The following is an 11,552-nucleotide window of genomic DNA, read 5'->3' as shown; positions in this document are numbered from 1 at the left end:
GAAGAAGAAGAAGAAGAAGAAGAAGAAGAAGAAGAAGAAGAAGAAGAAGAAGAAGAAGAAGAAGAAGAAGAAGAAGAAGAAGAAGAAGAAAATACTAAAATAAAAAAATCCAGTCCAGAGTTCATAATGTCACTCTTTGCCATCTTACCAGGCCCCTGGCCCTTTCTATAGAAACTTCATTAGAGATGAGTAGGATCCCCATCTCTCCACTTATCCAAACACAGAAGGATGGGAAACAGGTTCGGACGTCGGTGGTGCTGAATATACAAGTTATTGCCAGTTGGCAGGTGAAAAGATTCTATTGTCTAATTTCTATTTGCTAGTCGAGGGAGGTTATGGGCACCGACACCACTCTCTGCGCTCACAAAGTGTTTAACTGAGGCTGTAACCCATCGGCACGCCCTTCCTTTCTCCACCCTAGCTCACTCTGTTGCCTAAGAGTATCTAAGTGGCCTCTGCTCTGCTCTAGGGGACCATGACAATCTGGGCAATTCAAAATGTCTAAATATTACCACTGAGCTGTAGCCCATCAGATGGGCCCAATGAGGCTAATAAGATATCAACATAAGTAGTATGTAAATAATATCTGTAGTGTAAACGCTGCCTAAACTTGCCGGATCGTTTGTGCTGCATAGACCTGACATTCCAAGAACAAAGTAAAATCCCGACCTGATGGATGGTCAAGTTCCATGGCTTGCTGTTTTCCCTAAAGCCTCTGTGCATGGCTAAAACCAAAGTAGGGTTCCCTAGGCGAACCAGAGCTGAGGCATGCGCACCAAAATCCTTCTAAGTTTTGTTCAGGTGGCGGAGGAGCCGCCTGGCCGTTGGGCTCCTACACCCTGGAGCGCAGCTCCGGTGCTGCCCTGCCCGGAACCGGCAGGACCTGCCCGCGCGGTGAGCTGCTGTCCTTTCAGTTTACCAAACCTATGCGCCTCAGCCTGGATTCTCCCCAGCACCTGAGCCCACCTCCTCGGGAGCGGCCTTCTGGAAAGTGAGGACCCACTTGGGTCACACGCCTCTTTCTGATCTGCAACCAGCACCCGCAGAAGGTATCCCGGGAGACTCATCCGGTGGCACCCGCCTACTTCCGAGATCTCATCTCCCCCATTTTCCCTGCAAAACGCAACCCTGCGAGTATTTTTGCAAAGGCAACCACTCTTTCTAGAAGGGGGTGCAGAGCGCTCCGCGGCGCTCTCAGGGTGCTTTCAGCCCGGGCAGACACCCAGACCAGAAGCCGGCCGGTAGCTGTGTGCCCGCAGGTGACAGCGCCGCCTCCTTTCGGTGCAGTTTGCAGGGTGAGGGGACAGCTCCCGCCGGGACCTTCCCAGTTCCTGGGGTTTTTACCTGAGTCCCAGGCTCGGCTGGGGCCGCGGGCGCAGCTCGGGCCGCAGCTGCTGATCCGGGCCCTGCGCTGGGCGAGCGGTCCCGCTGCGCGCAATATACAGCCGCCGCCCTCTGCCCTCGGGACACATGGAGTGCTGCCCGGCCGGCCGGCTCCACCTTCCCCACCCCCACCGCCCACCCCGGGAAGTCACTCCCGGGGTGGTCCCACTCTCAGATCTCCTCTGCAGGGGCACCCTGGCCAGTCTGAACCGGCTGAGACTGCACGCCCGCTGGGGGAAGGAAGAGGAGGCGGAGGAGGAGGAGATGGAGGCGGTGGAAAAGCCGGCGGTAGGGGCGCTGCATCTACACCGGTAGCTTAAGGCCCCGCTAGGAGTGGGGAGAGGGCCGGACCCGAGTCCCCTTGGTCCCCCGAAGCTCCCCCGCATGCCACCCGCCAAGCACCGTGTGCATTTGCGAGGAGCCCGTGTGGAAATGAATACAAGGGTCGCCTGCTCTCCCTGGCTTCCCGGGGTCGCTGGGAGCCTCCTGGCCAGAGCTGTACTCGTGGGCAGCGATCCCAGAGGAAAGCGCCCTAGAACTTTGTGAAGTTGGTGCTCTTTGGCAGTGGGGAGTATAAGATGCCAAGGGCTTTCCTTTGGGACAACTCCACAGAAAAGGAGGGTGTCCAGGAGGTCGAAGAGGGAGGGAGAAGTTGTATGAAGACGGTCAGGTGTCCTGAAGTAGAACCAGGTTAACACTAGCTTGTGGTGCAAAGCAACCCGCGCCCCGCGCCAGAGCTACCTACCATGCATGGCTCTCTGCGCTGTCACCGAAGCCCACTGCAGAAAACTTTAGGGTTCCAGGGGCTAACGAATATGCGGACACCGTTCGCTCCAGGGACATGTCTGCAATGTGGCGTGTGCTCACCCTCTGCCCCATTCACATTCTGTCTGTTGAATTCTTGAAGAGAACTATGTCTATCTAACAGCTTGAGAATTCCCTTCATACCACGCAAAGCCTGCGTTCTAACTTAGGAGGCAAGGGCTACCTCCTGCAAAGTTAGAGTGAAGCCGCCTAGCCCCTTTCAGCTTATTTCCTTATCTATGAGATTCTCAGAATCTCGCCTGCATCGTGGAGTGTGGGAGGGTTGAGGATTCAGAAAAGGTACAGAATCTGGCCATACCCACCACCCTGAGAAGTGGCTTTAGCGCTTCTCTCCCACACCCCTTTCTATTCAGGTAATGGAGAAGTCCCCTCAAACATATTATTCTTGTCCCCGGAGAGAGCTTCCTTGCCATCCCCAGCACCCAGGTATAACTAAGCATGACTCCAGCTGCTGTCATAACCACAGCACCAAAGAGGCAGAGGTGACCCTTAGTAGAAGGCCCCAGGTCTCACTTAGAGACCCTGTCTTCAAAACCAAGGTGGACTGTTGCTGAGAAACACACACACACACACACACATATGAAGTGGAAGAAAAATCAGATAAATACCTAATAGTAACAGTAGCCCCCTGTGGTGACTCACACCCATACCCAATTGAAGAGGCAGATCTCTGGGAGTTCAGGTCCACCCTGGGCTACATAATGAATTCTAGTCTAGCCTGGGCTACGAAGACCTCATCTGAAAAGAAACACTACCAATTAAAAACAATAACAAAACAGTGCCCATGGAAGGCAGGTAGTATCCAAACAAACAAACAAACAAACAAACAATCAAAAACCTTATGGGAGGAAAAAGAAAGGAAAAAGAAAGCTGTCAACATCCTAAAAATGTGCTTGTGAAGAAGAAAGGGGCTCCGTAGTCACTCCCGATGGTGGTCTCATTTGGAATGTATGGCTTGTGTTCACTCTCGGTATCTACAGCTGCCTGAAAACCTATCTCATTTCCCCCTCCATGCTTCAGGAACAGGTACTTTGGAAAGCTTTCCTTGATCTGCATAGATCCCAGCGTCAGAGTATGCGCCCATGCCCTCACGTGAGGATCAAACCAGTTACTGTCTGTGAAATTGTTTGGGAAACCCTGCCTATTTGCATCCTCAGCTGTGTGAAATCAGCACAGGCTGTTCCTTTCTGCACCTTGTGTCTCTTATAACAGTAAGTGGGAGGGGCCTGTCTACTCAGGCCAGTTCATGCTGGTCCATACAGAACGAAGGAGTGTCCTTACGCAAGGGCAAGGTTCCTGCTTTACTGAGAAACAGAACCCTGGGGGCTAGACTCAAGCAATGGCAAGGCCTGGCTTGTTCAATGAGTGAGGTGACCACAAGGCTGCTCTAGCCCTTGGAGGCCATTCCCAGTTGTCCCCCACCCCCACCCCTTGAGGTCCTCTGTTTAGCCACTCTGTGGTGGAACAAGCAAGAGAATCCAGCAATCTAGACCAGCCCTGCCCTGTATCTACAAATAGAATTTGACCCAGGACAGCCCGAGGAGTCCTTCCCCCACCACACTGGGTCTGGAAGCGCAGAGAGACTGGAGGAAAGGAAACTAAACCCATCTCCTCCTCCTTGTGTCCCCAGTGTTTTCAGGGGACATGAAGAGCTGGGGACTGTAGACTCAGCTGGGGCTCTTGGCCCAGAGGTCAATATACTTTTAACCTGCCAGAGGGAGAGAACATGGCAGGATGGTAATGAAGCTGGATTTAAATGAGCCTGCCCTGGCAAGAAAATAATTTGAAGCAAAGTTTTTAGAGGCGTGCTCCTGAGGGCATATAGGCGATGCCCCAAACTGATGGGTTTGCTCTTTGCCTAATATTGCTACCATCATCACATTTTTTTTTTTTTTTTTTTAGGAAGGGCTTTGTAAATATTTTCAGGGGCCTCGGTTCTGACTATGTGCTGCACCAGTCATTGAGAGAGTAAGGTGGAGGCTCCAGCTTGGTTCTCATCTCAGGGAAGCAGCAGAAACCAAAAGGAAAGGCATCAGAGGGTTGGGAGGACGCATCAGAGGATGCGCCCTCAGAAGATGCGTGGGAGGATATATTGGGCTGGCACAGGAGTCTTAGCAGGAAGACCAACTCCCTGGTCCACTACTCACCTTGCTGACACAGCTCTTCTTCCTGACTTATGAAGAAAGGGCAGGTTTCTTTCTTTCTTTCTTTCTTTCTTTCTTTCTTTCTTTCTTTCTTTCTTTCTTTCTTTTTTTCTTAGAGCAGGTTTCTTTAGACACGTTTATCCCCTGTTTATAAATGACAGCGTAATTGCAAAGACCCTGCACTTTGAAACGACAATAACTAAAGAAAACACAGTTAAGGGATTTGTTCAGTTTCCTGAGAGATCTGTCAATCATTAAATGAATTCTACTTCCTTCTCACACACCAATTAACGGCAGAAAATAATGGAAGTGGGTAAGACATTTTCTCTTAGGCATACACAGTATTTGTTTAAAGTCAAATTTTTTTAGGTTTATGTATTTTTATTTTATGGGCATGAGTATTTTGCCTGCATGCATGTCGGTACACCACATGCGTGCCTTGTGCCTGAGGAGACCAGAAGAGGGCATAGGATCCCCAGGAACCAGAGTTACTGACACTTGGGTGCTAGGAGTTGAACTCAGTTCTCTGGAAGAGGAATCAATGCTCTTAACTGCTGAGCCATCCTCTCCGGGCCTTAAAATAGTTTTTAATTGTTGCAAATAACTTTGAAGATTCCTTACATGACATTTTACTCCTTTCTCCAGATTTACATTTCAATCTTTTATACTCTCCACACAAATGATTTGAAGATTAAAGGATGAAGGACAGGAAATAAATACCATTCTCTGAAAGTCCGTTGATTCCTCAGAATTCTAACATCTCCTTTGCTGACATCTCGTTTGTTCTCAGAGTCATCTCCTATGGTTAAGCATCCTTGTTGTAGAGAACAGAGGCCAACACCATCCTGTAATGGCGATTGCTCACAGCTCTCTACACCTTGTCTCTACTTACGGATGAGGATATAGGCTGTGGCTGGTTGGATCTCCTGTGGGTCTGAGATGGAGGAGACCCATATTCCTTCCACTGCCTCAGGAAAAAAAAAATGATGTGAGACACAAACCCTGAATTTACACATCAAGGACCCACAGTTCATCTGAACCAACTCATCTGAGATCAACAGTTTTAAACACACAGAATCCATAACTCACGGGAGTCTACTCACCTGAGACCACGATTTAAACATCGGGACCCACAGCTCATATCATGAGAGACCAACGCCATTTAAACAACTCTCCTACGGTTTCCCAAGAAACCTGAGTGTGTTTTGCTGGTAATGAAAGTGAGCTTAAAGAAAGGCTAAACCCTTGACCCTGGTCCCAGTAAGTGGGAAATGAGCTGAGGTTTCCCTGTGGGGAGTCTGAGTACAGAGAATGAAGCTCTGAACATCTACTCCCCATTGTAGTGAGAGGTGAAGTTGTACATGGCTCTAGTGCCCAGGAATGTGTGTTTTCTATCTCGAGACCCTTGGGCTTATAGTGGATGGTTTCAAAGCCACCTGGAGCAACCCACTTCTCGGTGGTCTGAGTTCAGAGCACGGCGACCATTCGTGTCCTCATTGAAGACCTGCGGTGCTCACAGTTGCTCTTCATGTAAATGCGCTTATCATCTCTCTACACCACAGAATGGCATGCTTCTCAGAGTGAGTGGGAAACAGCCTGCTTGTCACCGCTCCCAACAGCAAGGTGGCCCGAACAGAGCCGAAACCTGCTTAGAGGTCATCGAATGGACGACCAAATGACCACGGTGTGGAGCAAATGAATGAACCGGCAACGTTAGCAACGTTAGCCATGTGGGGTTGAAATTCCTTAGTGGCTGTGCTCTTCCAGGCTCCGTTCTAAGTATTTAATCCTCTGAAGCAAATTCTGTAACTTTTATTCATTTTCTACAGAAGGGAAACTGTGAAGGTTTGGAATGACCCCAACCGATTTGGCTGTTGAGCCTTTAATCCCCAGTTCATGTTGTTATTTAGCCTTGAAGCTTTGAGAGAGTATGGCATATTTAGCAGGATGGGGTGACCAGGGATGCATCTTCTGTGTGTGTGTATATATGTGTGTGTGTATGTATATATATATATATGCATATGCATATGCATATATGTATATATATTTCCTTCTTGCTCTAGCCCCACTCTCTCCAGCCCCCCATTCTCTCCAGCCCAAAGATTTATTTATTTATTTATTTATTATATGTAAGTACACTGTAGCTGTCTTCAGATACATCAGAAGAGGACATCAGATCTCATTACAGAGGGTTGTGAGCCACCATGTGGTTGCTGGGATTTGAACTTAGAACCTCTGGAAGGGCAGTCAGTGCTCTTAACCGCTGAGCCATCTCTCCAGTCCAGATATTTGTGTGTGTGTGTGTGTGTGTGTGTGTCCATGTGTGGGCAGGTACCATGTAGGTCAGAAAAGGGTATTAACTCTCCTGGACCTGGAGTTACAGATGGTTTGAGCCACTCAATATGGCTGCTGGGAAGATTCTGCTGAAGGGACCCTGATATAGNGGCCTCTTGTGAGGCTATGCCAGTGCCTGGCAAACACAGAAGTGGATGCTCACAGTCAGCTATTGGATGGAACACAGGGCCCCCAATGGAGGAGCTAGAGAAAGTACCCAAGGTGTTGTAGGGGGCTGCAACCCTGTAGGTGCAACAACAATATNAACTAACCAGTACCCCCTGAGCTCGAGTCTCTAGCTGCATATGTAGCTGAAGATGGCCTAATCGGCCATCATTGGGAAGAGAGACCCCTTGGTCTTATGTGACCCAGCACAAGGGAAGGCCAGGGCCAAGTAGTGGGAGTGGGTGGGTAGGGGAGCAGGGGTGGGGGGTGGGGTATAGGGAACTTTCGGGATAGCATTTGAAATGTAAATAAAGAAAATAATAATAAATAAAATAAAATAAATATATGGCTGCTGGGAACTAAACTAGGTTCTCTCCTTCACCACTGAGCCATCTCTCCAGCCCCATGGGGGAAGCCTTTGAAGTTACTCTAGCCTCTACTTCCAGCCCGCCTTCTCTTCTTGTCTGCTACCATATGAACAAACCCTACCACCGAAGGATCCTCTCCATCCACCCTACCTTCCCGAAGCAATGGACTAAAAGCTCTGTGGAACTTTGAGCTGTTCTTTCTGTTAGTGTTCTGGTTGCACAGATATATATATATATATATATATATATATATATATATATATATATATATATATATAAAATAACCAATACAGAAAACAAGTCACCATGAAGTTGAATGGACTTCTTGGAGTGAGAGGGTATCACTGTGGCAAAGACAGCCACAAAACAAAACCCCAAACCAAACGAAAAAGAAGACAAAAAAACCGAACAGGCAGTGATGTACACAGCATGTGCCCTCCACATTCATGTGCTGCACACGTTCACAGCTCACCCCATGTAGTGAGAGACTGTCCTGCAAGCTCCACCACTGTGGTCTTAGCCACGTAGTCAGAGAAGCTGTCATTATGGGCAAGTGACCCTCAAGACTGGGCCTGTTGATGTCCTCTCTTCTATGAGGGACCCTTAGACTCCTTGTCTGTCATTCCAACCTCTCCTTCCCTGCTTCACGGAGTTCTGTCTCAGCTCCCTGTGGGTCTTGGGAAGCACTAGTGTACCCAGGAGGTGGGTTAGTTGAAGGGGTGTGTACCTCCATCAGTGCAGATGTGGGAGGTCACCACATTGGGGCCACACCTCTTAATGATGTAATTGTGCTGGGGTTATGCATACTCCTGTAAGTAACCACTTAGCCATGGGACTGGAGAGATGGCTCAGCAGTTAAGAGCACTGACTGCTTTTCCGAGGGTCCTGAGTTCAAATCCCAGCAACCACATGGTGGCTCACAACCACCCGTAAGGAGATCTGACGCCCTCTTCTGGAGTGTCTGAAGACAGCTACAGTGTACTTACATATAATAAATAGATAGACAGATAGATCTTTAAAAAAAGATTGCAAACACTGCAGGCTACAAGCAGGCTATCATATAATAAATGTGTTTGTTTAAAAAAAAAAAAAAGTAACCACTTAGCCATGCCCCTGTAGGTGTGTGCCAGTTCTCACTGGGTCCCCAAACTAGGTTTGAGAAGAGCCATCTCTTCGGTCTGTCATTGGTGCCTTATCTGAGGTAAGTGAAAGTTTACCCACATCCCCTCCAAGAAAAGTTAATGTAGCATTCCAGGATCCAATCCTTGGCACACAATGGGTTCTCAGATGGGAACATAAAGTCCAGTGTCTAGGATAGTTCAAGGTCACTCCCCACATGGACTGCATACATTCCGTTGACGTAACTCTACAGTACAGTTTTGTTAGATAATACACTCAGAGCAAAGGGCTCGCCTCCCAGAGACAAGCTGCTGGGTTCAAGTGTACCAAAGGATCGGCTTTCTTCTTGGGAAAATATAGGTAGGATTAATGGATATTATTTTAAAACAAACATTAAGACCAGTGAACTGGATCTTTCTCCTCAACAGTGCCAACCCCTTCAAATGAGCGTCTACCTCAGAGTCAGACCTCCATGCATTATATAACAAGCTGAGAACTGCCAAGTACATTCTCAGTTCAAAGTGTCAAATTAGAGAGAGAGAGAGAGAGAGAGAGAGAGAGAGAGAGAACATGACCTATACTCTATACACAAAGTCCAGACATTCCCACGTTTGTGGTCAGTTCAAAAGCTTGACTTTAGGTCTTCAGCAGGTAGAAGCCTTGGAACTGCTAAACAGCAGCTATTTTAACTTTTGGGGTCGAACTGAGATGAGACCATTACCTTGTGAGATGAAACAGAGAAGAGACGTAAAGCTAAGCTGGATTGTAATTGTGAACAGAATCTCAATTGATATAGACCAGACCTGAAGGTGAACAAAGAATCCACTCTATCTTAGTTAGGGTTGTAGGTCCCGAGTTCAGTCCATTATCATCAAGGCAGGAGCATGGCAGCATCCCGCAGGCACAGTGGTGGAGGAACTGAGAGTTCTACATCTTGTTATGAAGGCAAACAGGAGGAAAATGGCTTCCAAGGAGCTAGGACTAGGCTCTTAAAGCCCATGCCCACAGTGACATACTTCCTTCAACAAGGCCACACCTCCTCCAACAAGGCCACACTCCCAAATAGTGCTACTCCCTGGGCCAAGCATATTCAAATCACCACACCATCCCTTAGTACAAACGTCAAAATATTTTCTCATTTTTATTCCTAAGACCCACCATATGGTTGAAATTCTTGTGATCCCATTTGTTTTCCTCAGTGCTGGGGGCCAGGCCTAGACCTTGCTCTTTCTAGGTAAGTGCTCTACCACTGAGCTAAACTCCTAATCCCTATGCTACAGAAGGTCTTACATTTTTTTCTATCACCGTGCTTGTCTTAGGGTTTCTATTACTGCAATGAAACGCCATGACCAAAAGCAACTTGAGGAGGAAAGGGTTCATTCCATTTCTAGTTCCTCATCACAGTTCATCATCGAAGACAACCAGGGCCAGAACTCAAGCAGGACAGGAACTTGGAGGCAGGAATTGATGCACAAGCCATGAAGGAGTGCTGCCTACTGGCTTGCTTCTCATAGTTTGCTCAGCCTGCCTTCTTATAGCACCTACGACCACCAGCCCAGGGGTAGCACTAGCCACAATGAACTGAGCCCTCCACAAACAAATATTATAACAATAGCTTACATTATTAGACAATTAATGGTCATAGAGTCAGGATCAAAGCAGGAAACAAACTATTGCAAACAGTCAAATGAAAGAAGTTTGAAGGACAGAAAGACCTATTTATAGAAGTCTGAGGTGGTTCAAAAGGGCAATCAAGAACTATAAAACTGCTATGGGTCTAAAGTGACAAAGGTCAGACTTAGTGCTCCCCCCCCCCACCCAGTGCTTGAGAGCATAGCCCCTGTAAGGAGAATGTGGTGGCTATTCTTGGTTGTCAACTTGACCACATTTGGAATTAACTAAAACCCAAATGACCAGGCACAACCGTAAGAGATTTTTTTTTCTTAATTAAATCATTTGAAGTGGAAAGATCTTCTAATTTGGATCTCTGATGTGAGAAAATATTCCTTTAATCCAATTTTTTTGAGGTGGGTAAGACATGGAAGAGGGAGGCCTGTTTTTTGTGCCTGTTTGTTCTCCCTGGCAAATCTATTCTTCACTGGCATTAGAGCCTATTTCTTCAGGATTCCCATATATACCAAAGACCAGGTGAGATATCAACCTCATGGACTGAACAACTGGATTCTTGGACCTTCTGTGGATAGACAGTCATTGTTGGATTTGCTGGACCACAGCCTGGAAGCCAGCCTGATAGATTCTATATGTTCTCTCTATATTCTATACATGATTCTATAAGTTCTATTAGTCAAAATCAGGGATGCCATTTCATGGCTAGATAAAACGCCAAGGTAGATGTAGCTCTGTTCACCAATCTTTTGAAAGTGCCCAACAGTGGGCAAACCCAAGCAGAAGCCTGGCACTGATAGAATAAAGGAACTTTTTCCCACAGGAGCCTACCTCCCAGGAATACAGGAACAGAGGAGGGAAGATATTGGATTGAAAGCATCCCATCCCGGAGAAAGGCTTTTAAGACTCAGGAAGTCTTGTGACTTCAGAGTCCCAAGATGGCCAGTAAGGGCTACTGAAGAGAAGTCTTTCCAACCCATAGAGCGACTAGTAAGTTGGACAGAGCTCCAGAGTTCCAGTCATCACCCTGATTGCATGAGCTTTCATGATGCAGCTGCCTCTGAAGCATTCATGTACCTTTAAGTAACCCCTCGCCCACACTCTTGTAAGAAAAAAAAAAAAAAAACATTGATTCACCAACTTGGGTTTTAGAGATAAGAGTTCAACAAGGACTACTGGCAAAGTATGGAGGTATACCACAGAACTGCAAACCAGTTCAGAAGACAACCAACTCACAGCACCCCATTGTTCCCACAGCTCATAGAGCATCCTATGGACTTCAGCATTGCAGAGTCCAAAAGAACCCCAACCCCCAAACCCCAAAACAAAACTCCAGGATTCTCATCCCTGATTCGGTTCCCTGATCTGTGTGTGATCATAGATGAACCAGCAGATGCGCCAGAAGTGAAAAGTAGCGAAGTTACTCCACCTCAGGAGAGGGTGAGAGTGGCACCTGTGTGGTGGTTTGAATATGCTTGGCCCAGAGAGTGGTAATACTAGGAGATGTGGCCCCGTTGGAGTAGTCGTGGTCTTATTGGAGGAAGTGTGTCACTGTGAGGGTGGGCTTTGACATCCTCCTCCTACCTAC

At 47.5% G+C, this 11,552-nt stretch overlaps 1 protein-coding gene across 2 annotated transcripts in view; it reads right to left on the bottom strand.

Moving 5' to 3' along the window:
• Slc16a9 (solute carrier family 16 member 9) overlaps positions 1-4,529 on the bottom strand; it is a 46,801-nt gene extending 42,272 nt beyond the window's left edge. For both annotated transcript variants that reach the window (XM_029542392.1, XM_029542391.1), the window contains exon 1: positions 4,356-4,529. The gene's annotated coding sequence lies outside the window, so the exon portion shown is untranslated. The remainder of the gene's footprint in view (positions 1-4,355) is intronic.
• Positions 4,530-11,552: the final 7,023 nt, after the last annotated feature.

Source organism: Mus pahari, chromosome 9, assembly GCF_900095145.1.
Source record: "Mus pahari chromosome 9, PAHARI_EIJ_v1.1, whole genome shotgun sequence".
Taxonomy (NCBI): Eukaryota; Metazoa; Chordata; class Mammalia; order Rodentia; family Muridae; genus Mus; species Mus pahari.
The sequence above is the reverse complement of the archived record's forward strand: the minus strand, read 5'-3'. Positions and strand labels throughout refer to the sequence as shown.